This window comes from Lutra lutra, chromosome X (genome assembly GCF_902655055.1).
Source record: "Lutra lutra chromosome X, mLutLut1.2, whole genome shotgun sequence".
Taxonomy (NCBI): domain Eukaryota; kingdom Metazoa; phylum Chordata; class Mammalia; order Carnivora; family Mustelidae; genus Lutra; species Lutra lutra.
In genome coordinates this window covers 23,127,704-23,151,035 of record NC_062296.1, presented here as the reverse complement: position 1 = coordinate 23,151,035, position 23,332 = coordinate 23,127,704, and the positions used below count along the sequence as shown (strand labels likewise).

The 23,332-nt window shown below is 36.2% G+C and overlaps 1 pseudogene; it reads right to left on the bottom strand.

Annotated features, from left to right (window-relative positions):
* Positions 1–15,813: 15,813 nt before the first annotated feature.
* Positions 15,814–22,177, bottom strand: LOC125091432 (ribosomal protein L18-like; annotated as a pseudogene).
* Between the last annotated feature and the right edge of the window lie 1,155 nt (positions 22,178–23,332).

Genomic DNA, 23,332 nt, shown 5'->3' with positions numbered 1-23,332 from the left:
CTTCTACTATGCACAGTGCTAGCAGGGCGTAAAACCCAAACAGGAAGAGATAGACTATAATGTACATGGTCCAAGTTCATACCACTATGAAATAACATATTATTCTAGGAATGAGGCAAGAAAAAATAAACAATCATTTTTACCTCTAGACTTTTGTGTTGAAATAGACCAGATGGTTCTCTAATCAGTGGAAACGAGAAGTTCCCTAATAAGAAATATTCAGATTTACTAAGGCTAGTCAAGGATTTAGGGCCAGGTAAGTTTCAAACTTAATTCCTTAACATTATTTGAAAGTAGGAAGCAGTGTACAAAGCAGAGTCTTTCTGAGCACTGTCTTTATATCAGTTTTAAGACTAGAGCTTTAAATGGAAGTTTTTTAATCTGCAGCCTGTAAGTACTGTGCTATTTACTTTGCATAAGAGTTTATATTGCTTCTGAATTCTCCTCATGTTTTACATTTGTTAAATGCAGAAGGTAAGATGACCTCCTGAGGGCCTTTGGCCAAAAAACTAAAGACAATGGAAGAGGGCTTTAGTTATTTCATAAGAAACAAGATAGGATATCCTCCAGAAGGTTAGTTGTTCAGGCCCAGGCAAGGTAGCTACATAGAATCCACAGGTGATTTTTTCTTCTTCTGAAAAGACACCATGGCTGGGGTATCTGTAAACTTTGCCAAGTGTCCCACTCTTCCAATTATTTATTTGATGTGCTTTGTGGCAGTCACCTCATCCTAAATAGGATTCTAGTTTCTATGCTCTTTGGCACTTGACACTTGCTTAGACATTGACTAGGTATATATGTAAAATATGTCTGAGTCTATGAGTATAAATAGGACTTGAAAAAACTATTGAAAACGATTATTGTCTTATTGCTTTTTGCTCAGTTTTATTCTTAGCAATCTGTCAATTCTGGTCTGGCATATTCTGCCCCTTATGTATACATTCATCCCTACAGCTCTTAGGTAATCACTTTTTCTTTTTAAATTTCATTGTAAAGTCTAGTACTTTATCTGCATGGCTGATGTAATATTTCTGATTTTAGAATGTTAAACAATGGAACATATTGTTTTAGTTAGAAAGAATAGAAACTCCCTAAGTATGAAAATGTAGCTCCATATTTTAAAAGATAATAACTGATTCCTAACTTTCATTTGTCAAATTTGAAGCATTTAAAGATCTCAATGGATTACAGTATTGAAATGGACAATGTACAAACAGAATTTAAATATTCAGTAGAAATGATAAATTTTATCCATCAAATACCATAATCAAAACAAAGCCATGACATCCAGTAATACAGATTAATAACAGCCCTTCAAATTTTTTGTTGCTCTGTCACTCATTTCTCTCTACCATGTATTAAGCTCTTGTTTTTAAAAGGATCTGTGTATTCAGATGGGAGATAATGCATGAGATAAGATTAAAAGATCACTCTGGATTCTGGTTGAAGCCAGTCTGTTGCCACTATTTTACCAGGAAGATTAGAGACAACTGTGTGACTAAATGAAGCAATACTGATTCTGACCTAAAAAGCATTTTTCTCAATGAATTATAAGTAGCTAATGTTTATTTAGTGTTGACCCATCTTTCTTTTTTCCCCTCTACTAAGAGTTTCTTCTACCTGCAATACCCTGAAGTTTCTACTTTTAAGAGTATACAGAGTGAAAGAAATTCTGTTCTGTGGAGAAGAAAGGAATCTAGCTATTGAAAAAACAGTCCACTGAAAGAACAGAATACATTAGCCAGTTAACTCTGCCAGTTTTGAAAGAGCCAAAGGTAATATTTGTGAGTTGTCTATGTATCAAGAATGTGGTGCTTGGAGTAGAGGAGGAAATTGTACCCTTTGGAATTATGATGCAGAATATGTCAAAATAAGGAATTTGTGCCTTCATTTTAAAGAAGCTGTGCCTTGTCATTTAAAGAAGTTTACAGAAGGACTTGGGAGGAACCAACAAAAGTGGAAACACCTGCATTCTATTTCTAGCTCTGACAGTAATTTGTGGTGTGATTCTAGATATGAGAATCTCTATCCTAAAACTCTGTAGAGGTTTGGAGTCAAACAAGATGATATTCAAGGTCACTGAGACCTAAAATTCCTTGATTTTAGGAACTAGAATTCCAGTTGATTCAAGGACTAGAAAGAAAGCTTGTGAAGATTTGTAACTTAGATCATTGTTACACTGATTTAGGCAAATTGTAGACCAAATTTTATTCATCAAAATATGGCACTAATGGTATAATTTAGCTTAGTCAGACTTGTGTCTATCATTTGGAGTTTGGTGGGGACACTATCATTGCATAATATATTATAAACTCTCTCAGGAAAACTTCTCAGCTGATCCAAGTTTCCAGTGAAATTGAACTTCTGAGCATATGGTTCATTGTTTTAAATGAATACTATGATAGCTTGAATTATGGAACTGATCAGAATTCCTTCTTTACATCGGCAACTAGAAAGCTGGAGTTCATCTGTACTACATATATTTATTGTGTGCATTTTTGTATTAACCTTTTTCTTAGGTTTCATTTTATGTTGCTATCCTTTTTTAAAAAGATTTTATTTATTTATTTATTTGAGAGAGAGACACACACAGAGAGAGAGAGAACACAAGCAGCGTGAGTGGGAGAGGGAGAAGCAGGCTTCCCTCTGAGCAGGGAGCCCGATGTGGGTCTCCATCCTAGGACCCTGGAATCATGACCTGAGCCGAAAGCAGACACTTAACGACTGAGCCACCCAGGCACTCCATTATGTTGCTATTCTTAGTTAGCCTTTTTCCTCTTTTGTGCCTATATTTAGTTTATACTGCTTTGTTTTATGGTATGCATCCTTCTATGCATTTATGGGAACAGAATGGGTAATAAATAAACATAGTCTGTAAATGGATGATTAACTGGATTGGTTCACTGTTGCTGCTATCACAGATGTCTTAACAAGTTTGTGTAGTGGTTTAAACAAAATAAATTTGTTATCTTATACTTATGCGGATCAGAAGTCCAATACAGATCTCCCTGAGATAAGCTCAAGGTATCAGCGGGACTACATTCCTTTTTGGAGACTCTAAGTTAGAATGCATTTCCTTGCCTTTTCCAATTACTAGAGGTTGCCTGCATTCTTTGGCTCATGGCTCCTTTTCCATCTTTAAAATAAGCAATGTCACATCTAGCCGACAGTTCTTCTATAGTTATATCTCCCTCTCACTATATCCTGCAAAGACTCTATAGTTTTAAGGACCCTTGTGATTACACTGGGCCTACCCAGATAATTCAGGATAATCTCCCATCTCAAGGTTCTTACCCTTAATCAAATCTGCAGTCTCTAATGCCATGTAAGGTAACATATACACAGATTCCAAGTGTTAAGATGTGGACCATTATTATGCCTACTACATTAACCCTGACTAATTATTAAGAGAAGAAGAAAAAAAAAGATTAACAATAAATAAATTTTCCTTCATAGTAATAGTAGTTAAATATTGAAATCTCACATGGTATTTCCTATGGATTAAAAATACAGTACTTGCTGATGGTAAGGATGTAAATTCACACAGCCACTATGGAACACATCATTTTAGTTTCCTCAAAAAACTAAAAATATAACTACCATATGATTTGTGATTCTACTTCTGGATATATATCTGAAGGAGATGAAATTGCTAAGTTGGAGAGAACTCTGCACTTTCATGTTCATTGCAGCATTGTCATAATAACCAACACATAGAAACAACCTGTGTTCATTAATGGATGAATGGAAAAAGAAAACGTGATACACCCACACATACATGTATGTAAATATAATATATATATATATGCTATGTACATATATAGTTGAATATTGTTCACCTATAAAAATTAAGGAAATGCTGCCATTTGCAACAACATGGATGGACCTTGATGGCATTATGTTAAGTGAACTAAGTCAGACAGAAAAAGCAAATACTGTACAATCTTACATGTGAAACTAAAAACACTAAACTCATAGAAAAAGAGAGCAAAATGGTGACTGTCAGAGGCTGATGGGTGGGGGAAATGGGGAGATGTTAGTCAAAAGGTGCATATTTTCGGGTATAAGATGAATAAGTTCCCAGGATTTAATGTATAGCATGGTGACTATAGTTAATACTGTATTGATATACTTGAAAGTTGCTATGGAGGTAAGGCTTTATTGTTCTTACCATAACAACAGCAGCAGCAACAAAATGACAATTAATTGAAGTGAAGGATATGTTAACTAACCTTATTGTGGTAAGTATTTCACCAGATTTACATATATTAAATCATCACATTACATACCTTAAACCTATACTATTCATATGTCAATTATATCTCAAAAAAGTTGAAGAGACAAAAAAGAATGTAGTGCTTTCATTAAAGGTAATGTGCTCTCATAAATCTTTAATACCAGAATAAAAATGATATAGGGAAGGCTGGAATAAATTAATAAACAATTCTTTCATAACATTTTAAAATGTAAACAATTTTTAAATGTAGTGTATCAAGAAGTCATAGTTTGAGAAATAGACTGATCATCCTAGGAGATACACTCTCTGGGCATTATCTGAAGGGTTGGCGGAGTTGATTTGCAAGGAAACTATTTTCATGAAGTATCAGGAAGAATCCTGGATTGAGAGTGGGGATGAAACTCATTATTAGCAAAAAGGAAATTGGGCAAATAAACCTTGTTCAAGGGACCACAGGTTCATATGAGCAGAATGATTTTGTCACTTTTTTTTTTTAAGATTTTATTTATTTATCTGACAGAGAGAGATCGCAGGTAGGCAGAGAGAGAGAGAGGAGGAAGCAGGCTCCCTGTGGAGCAGAGAGCCCGATGTGGGGCTCGATCCCAGGACTCTGGGATCATGACCTGAGCTGAAGGCAGAGGCTTTAACCCACTGAGCCACCCAGGTGCCCCTGATTTTGTCACTTTTAATTGTCCCATTGTCTAGTCCTCGTATTCATCTACCAGAGTCCTAAGGAGATGAGCTGCAATAAATTCTTAAAAATTTGTTTCACTAAATCTCTGTAGGACTTATAACAAGGAATGTGATAGACATGTTCTTCATTTGTGGTCACTACTAGAATACAAAATGTGCACAGCACACTGGACAACAAAACACACCATTCTGCAGAGGGTATAAAGTAGAAGGCAAAGAGGATATTATCCATTTGAGCACCTGTGACGGCACTTAGGAGCCAGAGAAAGAAAATGGCAGAACATATTCAAGAAGATTAACTCCTAGAGGATTATGAGCTGGAGGGTATCTGAAAGGAACATGGTGACACAACCAAACAATGCTCACGTTCAAATTTATGTGGTATGTTCATTGAATTGGAGCAAGTTGAAGGGTGCAGGAGTTCCAGCAACTCTACAAGTGCTAGCAAGGCCAGAGAAATGCTTTTTATTGTTATTGTGCCCTGATTACAATGCAAGATTAGTATGGCCTGGGAACACATGAGTTGGAAAAACTTTATTAATTTTACAAAGTGACAAACACAAAACCCAGGTTCTAGTTCTGAATATGATATGAATTTACTGTGTGATCTTTGACATGCTGGTTATTATTATTGGGCATGTTTACTCATTTGTAATATAAGGGATTTGGACTAGATAGTCTCTGAGTGCCCTCAGCTCTGAACTATGATATGTAAGGTGTGAGGTTAACATAATCAGTAATGCAGACTAATTGTTAACAGGGCATTGCCAAATACAAACTCCCTAAAATAGGTTAGAATGACTTATAATAACTTATACAGTAAAAGCTTGAAAATCACGTGCAGGAGTAATACATATACAACTTCAAGGTAATGAAACCCCTAGAAGTTGGTTGCTGGGAAGGGAATGAGACTTCAGATGTATCTGTAATATTGAGTTGTTCTTGAAGGAAGAATTAAAATAAAATATGGCAAAGTTTAATACTGAAAATTCTAAAGTAAAAATATTAATATTATAAATGTTATTTTTGACTAAGATATTGTATATAGAAAATAATAATCTTTAAAAAAGAAATGACTGTTAGTGATATACACTAAAAAGGGATTGGAGAGCTATAGTGCATGGGCCAAGTCCAGTCTAGGATTTGTTTTTGTGTACCTTTGAGCTAAGAATGGTTTTTACATTTTGAAAGGGTTGTGAAAAACAAAATGAAACAAAACAAAAATGTGACAGAAAACTTATGGGGCTCACAAAAACTAAAATATTTACTATTTGGACCTTTACAGAAAAGTTTGCTAACCTTTGCTATCTAAAATATTAGTTGTGGGTATCTCTGACTTATTGGATTTTTGGGAATTTTGACTTTTCTTCTTTCTGCTTTTGAGTTTTTCCCCAAGTTTTCCATTAGTGCTGTAATGATGAGGGAAATAAGAACAGTTAAAGTCAGGCACCTGGGTGGCTCAGTGGGTTAAACCTTCTGCCTTCGGCTCAGGTCATGATCCCAGGGTTCTAGGATTGAGCCCCACATTGGGCTCTCTGCTCAGTGGGAAGCCTGCTTCCCTCTCTCTCTCTGCCTGCCTCTTTGCCTACTTGTGATCCCTCTCTGTCAAATAAATAAATCAAGTCTTTAAAAAAAAAAAGAACAGTTAAAGTGATTTTTAAAGAGGGTTTGGAAAGTGTGCTCACTTATCAAATTGAATGTTTGTTTTGCTATCTGACTCAAACCCTTAATTCTATAAAATCTTTCTTTTGCAATTATTACAAAGCAAACTTCAGTTCCAAATTCATTTTGATTATCAGAAATTCAGAATTAGGAATTTCCAGGTGACTGAGGTGTTAATCTTTCTGAAGAGAATGATAGCGCAAAATATCTGAGGCAGTATATATATATATATATATATATATATATATATATATATATATATATATACTTCTAGGAGCCTGGGGCTAGGCACCCAAACCTCTTCAGATCTCCTTGATTCTGTGTTGTTGAATTTTATCTCCATTGGGAATTTCTAAGGATCTCTTATTTTGTGTAACTGACACATGGTGAAATAGTGTTAGAATTTGTGACTCTTGATTTATCTAAATGTTTTCATTTGCTTCCCTATGCAAAGAATCTAAAATAGAATCTGGGTAAGTTCACCTGACATTTTTTATTTTACAAATGTTTTTGTTAGCTGCACTTCCATATCCCTGAAGCACCTTGCAGCTTCGATCAGTGTTTTATATGCAACACAATTAAATTCTTCTATGTTATGCACACGTATTTAATTTAAAAAAGATTTGAACAAATGGGTACTACCCTTTCCCAGAAATTTCCTAGGGTGTATGAATTTCCTGTAAACCAGTATCTGAAATATGAAGGCAGTGAGAAATTCTTTGCCGGGAAAAGCTCTGCAAAATTCTATGGGGAAGAATGTGGCCTATAGCTGAAGAAAGTAAAATGTAGCGCAAGTATTGCCTTAAAATAATATTTTCAATGTGGGTATCTCACACAGGATACTTTATAAGCATAATGTGTTTTATAAATGTTCCCAAATCTCAAAGATAAGCATATCTAGCTATACAAAGTCCTAACACACAACACTTTTCTGGAAAGTGAATGTTATTGTAAGTTGTAATTCTGTAGATTCTGGTCCTGAGGTTTGGGTCATATTCATGTGGGAAAAGGAATGAAAGAAAAAAGAGAATTGCAAAATGCTAAATGGCTTACTCTTTCATTGATTCATTTGTTACTACCCTATATAATATCTTCATGCCTCAGTGGAAGAATAGATTCCATACAATTTATTTTTTTACTTAGTAAATAAAAATATGTTAAGGTATGCCTACTGATACTTTTAGTATATTTTTCCCCACTGAGTACGAATGCCTTAGTTATTTTTCTACTTTTAATTTAAAATATTTAGTCATTTCCACTCAGGTGTATCTTTTTCAGATTTTAGTAGATGTCCCACTGCTTTGATGTATCATGCCTAGTTCCCACAATCTTTTTATGTACTAAATCAGTTAGGTTATGTTTTGACACATAGATATTATTATAAATTTTAAATAATAAGGATTTCTTCATGTTAGAAGTAGATAAAAAATACTGCTCTCCCTTCCTTCTTTCCTTCTGCTCCTTTTTTAAAAATAAAGGCTCAATTTTTAAAAGATAGATAATACAATTCTAATTCAAAGGCCAATCCAGGTCAAACACTGAATCCTAACTCTTTGGAAAGGCACTATGATGCACTATTTTATTTCAGATAAGATGGCTCTGTCTTAGAAATCATCTGTCTATTAATTGATAGAATTTTAGAAACCTTTGCATGTCAGATTAAATACACATTCTTAGATTAAAATAATAGAATGATAAATACATGAGTATTCACATCAACATTTATGAACAGATTTCCATGTAAGTCAAAGAAGAGATACTATCTTTGTACATGAGGGAGGGATAACATATAAAACCATTTGATTTACTAAGGTAGAAGGAAATGATTCAATTATTAATTACTCAGTATAATGACTTGCATTTTTAAAAAGATTTACTTATTTATTTGAGAGAGAGAGAGAGAGAGAGAGAAAGAGAGAGAGATTAGGGAGAGGGCCAGAGGAAAAAAATCTCCAGCAGACTCCATGCTGAGCCAGACATGGGGCTTATTCATCTCATGACACATGAGATCACAACCTGAGCCAAAACCAAGAATCTGAAGGTTAACGGACTAAGCCATCCAGGTGGTCCAAAACTTGCATTTTAGCATAAAATATTTCTATCCATGCTGGGAAAGTGAATGGAAGGACAATAAACATTAATAGTGGTTGTATCTAAATGGCAGGATTTGGGGAGTTATTATTTTACTTTTTTCCTGCTTGTTTTTCTAAACAGAAGACATTTTGCTATTTCAATAAGAAAAAACAAAACAATAACAATAGAAGTCACTTAGAAAACATATTTCCATTTAAAACAATTAGATGACTATGTCATAAATATAAAAGAACATAAGCAACAATAAAATACAACAAGAATACCAAATACTGGATACCAAATACTGATCTAAGAGGATGCATGTATGTGTGTATCTATCTGTATCTATACGATTAGGAGACCACTTCTCCCTTAAGCATAAATAAACACCCACTCGTGTGCACACACACACACACACCTGCCCAGATCAGTATTTAATAACCTTGTTATATTTGATTTTTCTTTATGTAATCATATGATAGAGCAATGGAGAACCACTTTTATTTGGGCTATTAAGTAATTCTTCCTGTGTGAGAAAATAAAAACACTCATTTCTTCTGGGTAGCTTAAACCTTGTTTTTTCCTTTGGGAAACATGGTCCATTGCAGTTTCTGGAGCATTTTTTTCCACTAGGTAAGTTATGTCATGCTGGCTCTATCCCCTCCATATCTAGAATAATACTTCCCTTGTACCTTTAGTACTTGATCAAGCTTTTTATATAATTTGGAGGTTAATATTCCCAGTAAGCCTCTTTTTAGGAGTAAGTTAGAGGCTTAGGGAGCCCACTAAGGTACTAACCCCTTCTCACAGTTATGCAGTAAGTAGCCTAAAAACATTAATGTACCTCCTTAACCACCTTGCTCACTTTCCAGGGAGAGACTTAAGCACAGGAGAGAATATGGCCAAGTATATTTTATTTTATTCATTGGGTTTATAGTGCTTATTACCCTCTAGGCACACATAAATTCTCTACAAAAATCTGGTTTGGATAAAGTCGGCTTTGATCAAGAAAACGTTTGCTGATAAGATTCAAAAACCGCTTATACTTTTTTGTTAAGATCTGGCTCCTCTACTTTGAAACCTCTACAGAGCTAAGAGATGACAGTTACAGAATGAGATAAAGGGCTTGTTCTTCAACAAATAAAATGATTTTTTTAAGGTCCAGTATAAGTCCTTGATTTGAATCAAACAAACTATTCTAATTCTTACCAATGTGCTGCTCCACATGGTAGCAAGAGGTTTCCTGCTGGGCTTGAAAGGTTGATCTGTATTATTCACTGTCCCTGAAAATTGTCACAAAGCAGTCAGTATAAAGGGCTATCTTCCTAAGTAAAAACAATTACTTTTATTCTACATCACCATTCTGACATAGGTTCTTTTTCAAAATGCCCCCATTTTTTCTGTTTGTTTTTGTCAGTAACCTGATAATACCTTGATGAGGTCAGTATGACCTATCTTTTAGGGTCCTTATTTAATAACATCTTTACAATCTTCTTTTATCCTTAAAATAGCCATCAAATTGTGGATAATGTTCCTTCTTATTTTGTTTGCAAATACAGTCATGATGGTTTGGTTTCTTTTTGTTAGCTGCCCATTAATGGCAATATCTGGAGTATTGCACAGCATTCCTTGTTTTTATGTTTTTATGAAGTAATGTATTAGTGGTTTGAAACTCTGTTTATCAGTAAAGGATATTGTCTTTTTAATACTATGAATATATCAGTGTGGAAGTGCTGCATACTTTGATTTGTAACCTAGGTGACTGAGTTATCTGCAAGGGGGCTGAACTAAACAAAGTCTATTAGAAATGAGTTGCTCTAATAAGGCAGCACTCAGTGAAGGTAGAATTCAGAAAAAACTCCAATTAAAGATATTTTTTCTTCCCCAAAGAGGAAATAGTTATCTGTCCAGTTTTTACCTCCTTGAGTGCGGTTTATTTATTTATTTATCTATTTAATTTTAAAAATTTTTAATAAACATATAATGTGTTTTTATCCCCAGGGGTACAGGTCTGTGACTTGCCAGGTTTACACATTTCACAGCACTCATCATAGCACATACCCTCCCCAATGTCCATAACCACACTACCCTCTCCCTACCCCCCTGCCCCCGGCCACCCTCAGTTTGTTTTGTGAGATTAAGAGTCTCTTATGGTTTGTCTCCCTCCCGATCCCATCTTGTTTCATTTATTCTTTTCCTACCCCCCAAACCCCTCACATTGCATCTCTACTTCCTCATATCCCGTCCCCACTCCCCCCAGCAACCCTCAGTCTGTTTTTTGAGATTGAGTCTTTTATGGTTTGTCTCCCTCCCAATCACATCTACTTTCATTTTTCCTTTTCCTACCCCCCAAACCCTCCACATTGCATCTCTACTTCCTCATATCAGGGAGATCATATGATAGTTGTCTTTCTCCGATTGATTTATTTTGCTAAGCATAATACCCTCTAGTTCCATCCACATTGTCGCAAATGGCAAGATTTCATGTCTTTTGATGGCTGCATCGTATTCCATTGTGTGTGTGTGTGTGTGTGTGTGTGTGTGTGTGTGTGTGTATACACCACCTCTTCTTTATCCATTCATCTGTTGATGGACATCTAGGTTCTTTCCATAGTTTGGCTATTGTGGACTTTGCTGCCATAAACATTTGGGTGCATGTGCCCCTTCAGAGCACCATGTTTGTATCTTTAGGATATATACCCAGCAGTGCAATTGCTGGGTCATAGCGTAGCTCTATTTTCAGTTTTTTGAGGAACCTCCACACTGTTTTCCAGAGTGGTTGCACCAGCTTGCATTCCCACCAACAGTGCAGGAGGGTTCCCCTTTCTCCGCATCCTCGCCAGCATCTGTCATTTCCTGAATTGTAAATTTTAGCCATTCTGACTGGTGTGAGGTGGTATCTCATTGTGGTTTTGATTTGTATTTCCCTGATGCCGAGAGATGTGGAGCATTTTTTTCATGTGTCTGTTGGCCATCTGAATGTCTTCTTTGCAGAAATGTCTGTTCAGGTCCTCTGCCCATTTCTTGATTGGATTATTTGTTCTTTGGGTGTTGAGTTTGCTAAGCTCTTTATAGATTTTGGATACTAGCCCTTTATCTGATATGTCATTTGCAAATATCTTCTCCGATTCGGTCAGTTGTCTTTTGGTTTTGTTAACTGTTTCCTTTGCTGTGCAAAAGCTTTTGATCTTGATAAAATCCCAATAGTTCATTTTTGCCCTTGCTTCCATTGCCTTTGGTGATGTTCCTAGGAAGAAGTTGCTGCAGCTGAGGTCGAAGAGGTTGCTGCCTGTGTTCTCCTCAAGGATTTTGATGGATTCCTTTCTCACATTGAGGTCCTTCATCCATTTTGAGTCTATTTTCGTGTGTGGTGTAAGGAAGTCATCCAATTTCATTTTTCTCCATGTGGCTGTCCAATTTTCCAAGCACCATTTATTGAAGAGGCTGTCTTTTTTCCATTGGACACTCTTTCCTGCTTTGTTGAAGATTAGTTGACCATAGAGTTGAGGGTCTATTTCTGGGCTCTCTATTCTGTTCCATCGATCTATGTGTCTGTTTTTGTGCCACTGAGCGCAGTTTAATAAACGAGGTAGCATCATATAGTGGGGGAAAACACTAAGAGATGGAAGATTTGGTTTCTGGGCCAGGTTCTATGATTGTACTACCTCTAACTGACTTTACACACAAAGTAATTGATCTCTAGACCTTAACTTACACTTCTATAAAATGGGAAAGCTAATAGTAGACATCCTTATTTGACCCAGTTTCTCTGAGGGTCAAATAAAACAATGCATGTGAAAGATTTTTGAAAACAGTGAATGGGTGCCTGGGTGGTTCAGTTGGTTAAGGGTCTGACTCTTGGTCTCAGCTCAGGTCTTCATTTTTTAAATAAATTTAAAAATTTATTTATTTGAGAGAGCAAGCACATGAACAGGGTGAAGGGCAGAGGGAAAAGTAGACTCCCTGCTGAGCAGAGAGCCTGACTTGAGGCTCAATTGCAGGACCCTGGGATATTGACTTGAGCTGAAGGCAGATGCCCAACCAAATGAGGATATCCAGGCACCCCTCAGCTCAGGGTCATGAATTCAAGCCCCATGTTGGGTTCCACACTGGGCCTGGAGCCTACTTAAAACAAACAAACAAACAAACAAACAAACAAACAAACAAAACAACAACAACAAAAAAACAAAACTGTAAAGAACCAGGCAGTCGTTAGGCATATTTACTAAAGGCTTCTTGTGTAACCATTTTTGCATTTCCCTAATTTGAAGGAATTGTCAGTTTTCATATAATTTCACTTATCAAGAAAAAGAATCATAGAACATTTTATTATAATTAAGGTTCATGAGATTCAATCCTAACTCTCAATTGGGTGGGAAATAAACTTAATCAAATTAGTTTTAAATTTTCAATCCTTTGGTTTTACGCACAGATAAGCTACTCACAGCAGATCACTCATATTGGCTGTTAATGTTTAGTCAACCAATGGGCCACAGTTTATTTGTGCAATGCAGTTAGCAGAAATCAGTGTCAGTAGATCTAATGATACATTGCTTCACCCATGAACTAGATTCTACAAGATGTCAAAGTGAACAGTATTTTCATCAAGTTCCCCCCAAAACAAAATAAAATGACAAATATCAATTTCATTCTATGGTAGACTCTGGGGCCTAGAAAGATGAACTTCTAGGTAAAGAGGAAAACTAGTTCAGAATGAAACCCTTGGCCTACCATGTAATCTGGACTAGTGGTTTCTAAACATAGTTGATCATCAAAATCTCCTGGAGTTTAAAAAATTAGATTCCCAAATCCTGTCCTCAGAGATTCTGATTCAGTAGGTGAAATGTGGAGCCTTAGAATCTGTGCTTTTAAAATCTTGCCAGGAAATTCTGAGAATCAACCAATTTCAAGAAGCATGAGTTAAAGTTACCACAAGAGGCATAATGGGAGGTGTCCACCCTCAGCACTGTGTTCTTTAGGGACAATTGAGTCCTTAATTTTGAGCTTTGCAATACAACTGCATACTCTATTATGGGTCTTATGTTTATTGTGAAAATAAACAATATCTCATTGTCAGAGATGAAATATTACTTCTAGGATAGAGGTTATCAAACTTTAGTGTACTTTAACATCATTTAGGGAGCTTATTGAAAATTCATATAATATGGCTCCCACTCCCAGAGATTTTGATTCAATTAGTTTGGGACAGGGATCCAGAATTCTGCATTTTATTTTTATTTTGTTAGGATTCTGCATTTTATTTTATTTTATTATTTTTTAAATATTTTATTTATTCATTTGACAGAGAGATCACAAGTAGGCAGAGAGGCAGGCAGAGAGAGAGGAAGAAGCAGGCTCCCTGCTGAGCAGAGAGCCCAATGTGGGGCTCAATCCCAGGACCCCAGGATCACGACCTGAGCCAAAGGCAGAGGCTTTAACCCACTGAGCCATCCAGGCGCCCCTAGGATTGCATTTTAAACAAGCACCATAGATGAATCTGATACACACGACCTAGGGTGTCATACTTTCAGAAATCTTGGCATAGGCAGCTCTCTATATCAACTTAAATATGTTGCCATTGCTATACATGGTCAAAATTTTTAATGATCTTATTTATTTATTTTGAGAGAAAAAGAGGGAAAGAGAGAGCACAGGCTAGGGGGAAGGGCAGAGGAGAGGGAGAAGGAGGCTAGCAGGTTCCCTGTTGAGCAGGGAACCTGATGGATGAGGGCTTGATCCCAGGACCCCAGGATCATGACCTGAGTCGAAGGCAGATACTTAACTGACTGAGCCACTCAGGCGTCCCTATGATCATATTTTCAAATTAATATTTTTAGTGAATATATACATTCTCGCAAAGATATAATTAACACCTTTCAAATTCATTACACTTCATTTAAATCCTTTAAAATGTGGATCAGAATTAAATGGACCTCTTTGGATTTATATAAGACAAAGTTGAAAAGTATGCTTTGATTTTATTTTTTGTATCCTTAGCATTGGATACTTCAATCTAATTTTAGAAGACTATGAAATGGACCAGTAAGGATTATGTATATGATCATTTGGTTCATTAGAACAAAGGAAAATATTTAGGTTGTCTCCTGCACATTTTACTATGGACCAAATATAGCTTCCAGATCACCAGAGTATCAGCTGAAACTAGATCGACAATTCTTATAACCCAGTCCTCTGTCTTGGAGTATTAATCACTAATGTACAATACATTTTTCTATCAGTCAAGTCCACAACCTTCATGTGATTTATTTATTTATTTATTTGTGAGAGAGAGAGAGAGAGAGAGAGAGCAAGCACATGTGCAAGTGGGGTGAGGGAGAGAGGGAGAAACAGAAGCAGCCTCCCGGCTGAGCAAGAACCTACACACTCCTCCCTGCCCCGCCCCCGCTGCCCTCCACAAGGGACTCCATCCCAGGACTCTGGGATCATGACCTGAGCCAAAGGCAGATGCTTAAATGACAGCCATCCAGATGCCGAACTGACAGCCACTCAGGTGCCTCTTCATGTGATTTTTATTAATATTCTATTGTCAGACTAAATTTGTGGGTGCTGCCTGGGTTCAAATCATACAGAATGTATAAAGAAGAAAATGAAAACCCGCCTGAAATTCCATTATCTGGAGGGAACACTATGCATATTTGGTGAACTTCTATTTATATATACAGGAATATATATCTGTGTAAAATAGAACCAATATAACACTGTATATGGAGTTTAAGCATTAGAGCATATGCACTTTTCCATGTCATTAAATATTAGTTTTAAACATCATTTTCAGAGTTTCTTTTTTCATTGGAAAATAATTGCAAAACAATGTTGTATTAATTTCAGGTGTACAACCTAGTGACTTGATATTTATGTACATTATAGAATGGTTACCACCGGAAGTTTAGTTACCATCTGTCACCATACAAAGTTGTTACAATATTCCCTGTGTTGACTATATCTTCTATGCTGTACATTATATCCCCATGTCTTATTTATTTTATAACTGGAAGATTATACCTCTTAATCCCCTTCATCTATTTCACTGAACCCCCACCCGCACTCCCCTCTGGCAACCATCAGTTTGTTCTTTTCCCTTTTTTTCAGCATCTAAAATCTTTTCAATAACAAGCCAGGATCTGGGGTTAGTTTCTGTAGTCTAGGCTGGCCCTGTGTCCTTTGGCACAGCCTAATTTCCCGCCTCTCTGTGGCAGGTGGAGTTTGGTGTGGCTGGGCAGTGTTCCTGGGGCCTTGCCAAAATGCTTGTATACTCTTGGCCTTTGTGTGGACCAGAGAGCAAGACGGTGCCTTAGGCCTGGGGGGAGTCCAGGGTCAACTGATCAAAGGTGACGATCTTGCCCCTAGCTTTGAGGATGCTCCTCTGGGCATGGCTTCCCACCAGCAGTGCATACATCTTCAGATTGGGCTTCTCCCAGACACGCACATCATGGATTATAGTCCTTACAACCACAGGTGTTTTGTCTTCTGGACCAGACAGCTTCATCTTCTGGATCATTTGGGAAAAGGGCAAAGGAGGCCAGTTAGTGAGACTCATGATCAACCTCTTTAACACAATTTGGTAAAATGTGGATTTGGTTTGTCTGGCCAGAAACATGTACAGTTTGTCTAGCAGTCTCAGGTAGATGTTCTAGATCTCGGGATCTTTGAGCCAAAACTTTCCGTCCTTGTGGCAAATGTTGACTCCAATGATGGTGCCTCCTGCTCAGCCAGGTCACAAAAGAGAGAACCAGTTTGTTCTTTTTCAGAGTTTCATTTTAGTGGTAACATAGAACCAAGGAATAAATAAAAGACTAAATCTAAAAGTAGGTTAAATGTATTTATTTGTGTTCACTAGTCTGTAGTTCCTATTTCATAAGGCTTTTTTGAGTATTAAATGAGTTCCTACATAATGGACACTTAGAACGATGTCTGACATATAGCAAGTACTCAATTGATGTTGGCTTTATTATTCAAAAGCATTTTTGGTTTCTTTATATTAACAAAAGTTACTAATGCTTTAGATAAGCAGATGACATTACATTTCTCCTGGTTTCTCTCATTAAAGCAGCAAAGTTGAATATTAATGATATAGAGAATTATGTTGTCATGCATGTTAGTCTGGAAAATATAAATTCATCCCATAAAAAAGTCAAAGGATCAAAGAAGGTTTTTACTGTTAATTGGAAACAAAGTGTCATTGGTGTCCTGATTTAAAGGGCACTCAATTATGATTAGCTAATAAAAAAAGAACAAAGAAATAAAGAAAAATAATTAAGGTTAAAGTGAAGTTATTATTAGCCCTTAGTTCACTAAAATCTTTTCCTCATAGCCCATGGCACCAAATAAAATTAAATATAGAAAAGTTCCATAATTCACGATGACATTCTCAATGTTAAGACATTTTTAAATAAAAAATGCATTACTGAAAGCATACTTGAAAATTATTAGATGCAATATTTTTATAGCCAAAAGCACTCAAATTTTAAGAATTGAACAACTGGAGGACTGGATACTATTTATGGATTTAGAAAGATTTAGTCACTTTCATAAGTTAAAATTCTTTCTTTAAGCCACCTGTTCTTTCTCTCTCTTTAGAAATGGATGTGTTAAAAATAATCTCAAGATTCTCACTATTCCCTATTCTAAGGAAACCACATCAAGAACAAAGTAGGATATTTTTCTTAATTATTGGTAAAGACTTTGGACAGGTTCACGAGCAGTTCACTAATTTGTCATAATCTTTTAATAACATTTAAAAAATGGTCTGGAAAATCTCAGAATAGACACTGCCTAAAAATGAAACCAAGTGACTGACCTAAGTTCAGGGACGTACTGAAAGTATATACTACCTTAAACTTTAGCTTAATGAGTTCCTTAATTAGGGAAGACATAATTTAGGGTGTTAAAAAGTCTTGTGGCTGAGTATTTGAATTATTGTATGTTTACATCAATTTAACCAGAAACTACAATTATCAATTAGGGGAAGTCCAAATTAAAAGTTCTTCTAAGAAAGTATTAATGACATACTTTCTTTATGTGTTTTAGACATATTTATTCAGACATGGTTATTTATTTTCATAAATGAGAAAGCAAGTAAATGAACCACTAAAACAATTTTAAAAAAAATGTAGTGTTGTCCAATAAACAACATATAACAGACTCTGCTTACATATATTCTTTCTTTTTTTTTTTCCTAAAGATTTTATTTATTTATTTGTCAGAGAGAGAGAGGGAGAGAGAGCAAGCACAGGCAGACAGAATGGCAGGCAGAGGCAGAAGGGGAAGTAGGCTCCCTGACGAGCAAGGAGTCCGATGTGGGACTCGATCCCAGGACGCTGGGATCATGACCCGAGCAGAAGGCAGCTGCTTAACCAACTGAGCCACCCAGGCGTCCCACATATATTCTTTCTTGACATAGCATATTTAGTTTTAAATATGTCTAATATATTTTTTTAAAGATTTTATTTATTTATTTGAGAGAGAGACAGTGAGAGAGAGCATGAGCTAGGAGAAGGTCAGAGAGAGAAGCAGACTCCCCGTGGAGCTGGGAGCCTGATGCGGGACTCGATTCCGGGGCTCCGGGATCATGACCTGAGCCGAAGGCAGTCGTCCAACCAACTGAGCCACCCTGGCGTCCCTAACTGTCTAATATATTTTGAAGTGTAACCTTTTACTTAGCTCATTATTGTAAGTTACCATTAAAATAAAACTCTGAAAACGATGTTTGCAAAAAATTATGAAGTACATGGAGAGATGTGTAAGATATGCAATGTATGAGAAAAAATGAGATACAGCTGTATACGGAGTATTAGTTTTAAATGTTTCTGTTTTCTCAATTTTCTATAATGAGCACATATTATTTTTAAAGTCAGAATGCATATTTAATTAATGGAACTCTAGTCAATAACCAAACTTTGGTTGGACAATTCAATTTTATTTGTCTTATGATTTTATGAAAGTATAATTTATTATTTCAGCATTTCATATCGTGGAACCCAACTTAGAAAATACATTAATTACCTACCCTGTTATATAATGATGATGATAATCAAGGCAGAAGCCCTTTATAAAACACATTTTTAGCCTTCAGTATGCAGGTTAAAGAGAAGCAAGGCTTTTTGCTTTGTAAGGTTATTAGCTGAAACCATTAACAGTTATATGTTTTTGGTTAAATAAACAAGCAACATGTAGTACTATAACCATTTTGTCAAGATGCCCAATAACCCTAATATTTTATTACATATAAAACATTGACCCATAACTGAAAATAGGCAGTTTACATAGATATGCTTTAAACATTCTGCTTCCCATTGACTAAAATATCTTCATTGTACATTTCATTCTTGTTCGTGATTTTTGAAAATCCAATTCAACAGCTTTTTCTTACTTTATAATACTTAGTTTTAATTTCCTCACATTGTAAAACCTTAGATAATATAAGACTTATTTAATTTTTTGTTCCTCCTCCTGGATGTGACCTGCTGGGATTTTATTACTCTTTATCCAGGGCCATATCTAGCATTTTTCCATATGCCTGACAGGTAAAACAAAGGTTCCATTTAAGAAAAGGACTGGCAAATAGCATGGAGGACAAGGGGAGATGGAGAGGAGAAGGGAGTTCAGGGAAATTGGAAGGAGAGGTGACCCATGAGAGACTATGGACTCTGAAAAACAATCTGAGGGGCTTGAAGCGGCGGGGGGTGGGAGGTTGGGGGAACAAGGTGGTGGGTATTAGAGAGGGCACCGATTGCATGGAGCACTGGGTGTGGTGCAAAAACAATGAATACTGTTACGCTGAAAAGAAATAAAAAATAAAAAAAAAAGAAAAGGACTGGCTTGCTCGATTGTGGGATTTTATTGATTGATAAGAATGTCTGTCTGCGGATTGCCTTGAAAAGTCAGAAATTTGAATATGGATTTAGATATCCTAAACCTCATTTTCAAGACAACACCTAGGAAACAATCAGGAGAACCATGTAAATCATTATGAAAATAACAGTAATTGTGTTTCCCAGCCCTGGGTATTTTCTTTTAATGAATTAGGAGAGTAAAGCCTATTACATTATTAATCAGGAAAATAATTAAATTAATTTTAAGAATAGGAAATAGAGGGGCACCTGGGTGGCTCAGTGGGTAAAAGCCTCTGCCTTCGGCTCAGGTCATGATCCCAGGGTCCTGGGATCAAGCCCCGCTTTGGGCTCTCTGCTCAGCAGGAAGCCTGCTTCCCCACTCTCTTTCTCTGCCTGCCTCTCTGCCTGCCTCTCTGCCTACTTGTTGTCTCTGTCTGTCAAATAAATAAATGAAGTCCTTAAAAAAAAGAATAGCAAATAGAAATCAAACCAATTTTAAGAGTTTATCATAAAAAGAACAGAATTTGGAGCAATACATTACAGATGTTTAGAATTTAGAATGTTTGTAGTTCTTTTTAGATTTAAACAGGCATGAGTTTACTTTCTAAATTCAATTTTTATTTACACATATTCATCAGAATTGTAAATGTGAAAAAGTGAAACTAGGATTATGCATATATAAAAACGTTTTTCAGATTATGATTCCAAGATGGGGGTAGAGGGGTATAATACTCTTGGGAAACTGTATTAACAATTTATTAATTGGAGTAGGCCCTGGCTTCAACAAGCATGAAGTTAATGGTTATGAACACTCAGTTGGTCACTTACCATAGTTCTCTTTTCATGACATTTATATGTGTCCTGGATATAAATTAGTTTTCTTATTTTTAATTGTTAATAGATATTTATTTGATACCTGGTATTTAACATTTATATATTATAATTTCAGCCTATGATAGTATTCACCAGTATACTAAAATTACACTGGCTTTTAACAAAAGTATTATGTGAAAAATCTGTACTACAATAACCATAACTTCAGAGAAGAAGTTAATCTTAAGGAGTTGGCAAATGCTTTCTCTTCAATAATCCTTTAAGAATTCCAGGTAACATGACATGTAGGTGTGGTGAGTAAATCAGTTAAACTGTTAAGTGTCTCCTGTGTTCAGTCTTCTCTTGGGACATAAGAGGGGTAAGATAAGCATGGGGTGGATATTGAAAATTCAGAAAACTGTCCATGTCCTTGAAGCTTTTACAGGAGAATTGGATAGAATAGTTAATGAAAGATATAAGATAGAGTGAAATTAAGAGATAAATTGTGAGATATAGAGATTGTATATCACAAAACTAATAAAACTTCGGCTTCAGAAACTCTTATTGGAAGGGGTCCTTTGCAAGGTCCTAGGGGGATAATTTGCTAGGGTTGCCATAAATAAGTACCACAGACTGGTAACTTAAACAGAAATTTATTTTCTCACAATTCTGGAGTACAGAAGTCTGAGATCAAGGTGTCAGCAAGATTGGTTTCTTCTGAGGCCTCTCTCCTTTGCTTGGAGATAGCCATCTTCTCCCTGTGTTTTCATATAATATGTGTCTTTGTCTTAATCTCTTCTTTTTATAAAGATACCAATCATATATACCAACCATATAACCTCATTTTTATTTAATCACTTTTTAAAGACCTTATCTCCAAATACAGTCACATTCTCAGTCACTGGGAGGTTAAGACTTCAACATAGGAATTTAGGGGAGACACAATTCAGTCCATAATACTCTGCCCTCTATTCCCCCCCACAAATTCATGTCCTTACCACATACAAATTACATTCACCCCATCCCAACATCCACAAAAGCCTTAATCTATTTCGACATCCACTCGAATTCCAAAGTCTTATCTAAATCTCATCTAAATCAGATATTGGTGAGACTCCAGGTTTCATGCATTCTGAAGCTAAGTCCTCTCCAGCTGTGAACCTATGAAACTAGAAAATTATCTGCTTCCAGAATACATCAGTGGCACAGGCATTCCCATTCCAAAAAGGAAGAAATTGAAAACAAGAAACTGATTATAGGTTACCTTCAAGACCAAAACCTAGCAGGTAAATGCCATTGGGTTTTAAGGCTCAAGAATGATCTTTGACTTTGATGCTCTACCTCCTGGTTCAGCAATGTGACAGTCTCCCTTCCTTGGCTCTGGAAGGTGGCCCTCCCCCCTCAGCTCTGGGTGTTTGCCTGATGTCTCTGGAATGGAGGAGAAGGCTCTGTCCCAGACTTGTGTCCCCTGTGCCCACAGTAGCAGTAGCAGCTCCGCTGACCTCTGAACTGCTTTCAGGGCAATTCTTCCTTTTACTTGAAAGATAAAGCCCATTGGCAGGCAGATATCTCTTTTGGACCATCCTGGAGAATCCCAGAAGTCTGATAGCCTTCTTCCAGTTCCCTTCAGGCCAGGCTGGCAGAATTTCTCCTGGTATAACTCTTTATTTCCAGTTTCTTCTGAAATGGTTGGTTGGTTGAATCCGTAAGTAATACAGTATAATCTGTTTAGCAAATAGTTGTTCTGCCATACCCTTGATGTTTTCTTCATAACATGCTTTCTCATTTTTGCAATATGAATAGGCTGAGAATTTTCTAGATCTTCCGGTTTGGTTCCTTTTTCCATAATAATCTTTTCTTCAAATTTTCTCTCTTCTCACAACTTACTGTAAGTATCAAGAAGAAACCAAGCCAAGCCTTCAACAAATTGCATAACAATCTTCTCAGCTAAATATCCAAGTTCATCACTTACAAATTATACTTTCTAAAAAACACTAGAACACAATTTGTCCAAGTTCTTTACCACTCTATAACAAAGATCACTTTTCCTTGAGTTTCCAATAGCATGTTCCTCATTTCTATCTCAGATTCAATAGAAGTATCTTTAGCATTCACTATTCACATTTCTACCAACCTTTTTGTTCATGATGCTATATGTTTATCTCTAAGATTATAAGAGTGTTGTATAGCTCTCCTCTTTTCCTTCTGAGTCTTAACTAGAATTGCCCTTAATGCCCATATTTCTACCAATGGTCTCTTCAGTGCAATCTAGGCTTTTTCTAGCATGCACCTCAAAACTCTTCGAGACTCTACCTATTACTCAGTTCCAAAGCCATTTCCACATTTCACCTTTTTTTCCCACCTTCATTTGGCTCATATAGATTGGGACTGAAGTAGCTGCAAGCACATTAGGCATCTGGTTAAGAGGAAGTTGAGTCAGAAATTTTTTAGTTTGGCTTTAGGAGGATTTATCTATGTGGTTCACAGTTACTTTTATTTATAGTCATTACTAGCTGCCCCAGGATAAGAGTAGTTTACAGGAATACTCCTATCGCCTCTTATGCCTACAACATAAAGATGCAAAGTTGGAGGTGTGTTGTGATATGAACAGGACCTATAGCTCCTGGCACTGGAAATACGAAATATGAAGGAAATAAAGGATAAGCAAGATTTGAAATGTATGAAACCAGAGGCCTGTTTATGCAAAAGTCTTCCAAACATTAAATATATAAAATTATTAGCAGAAGATTTAGTTGTCATCAGAGTCTAGTCAAGTGTTCTTTCCTGTCAGGAATGTTCTTGATAATTTTATTATAAAAGGATCATATGTTCCTTTTCATTTTTGATGGAAATTATATGAAATATAATTTATCACAATTTCTGCTTGCAGGGCACTTAATCTATAACACTATTATAAATAGTGAATGCATCTGTATGATGTCACATGTTTATGCATATTTATTAGTAATATTAGAAAAGCCACCAAGTAGGATCCACTGTG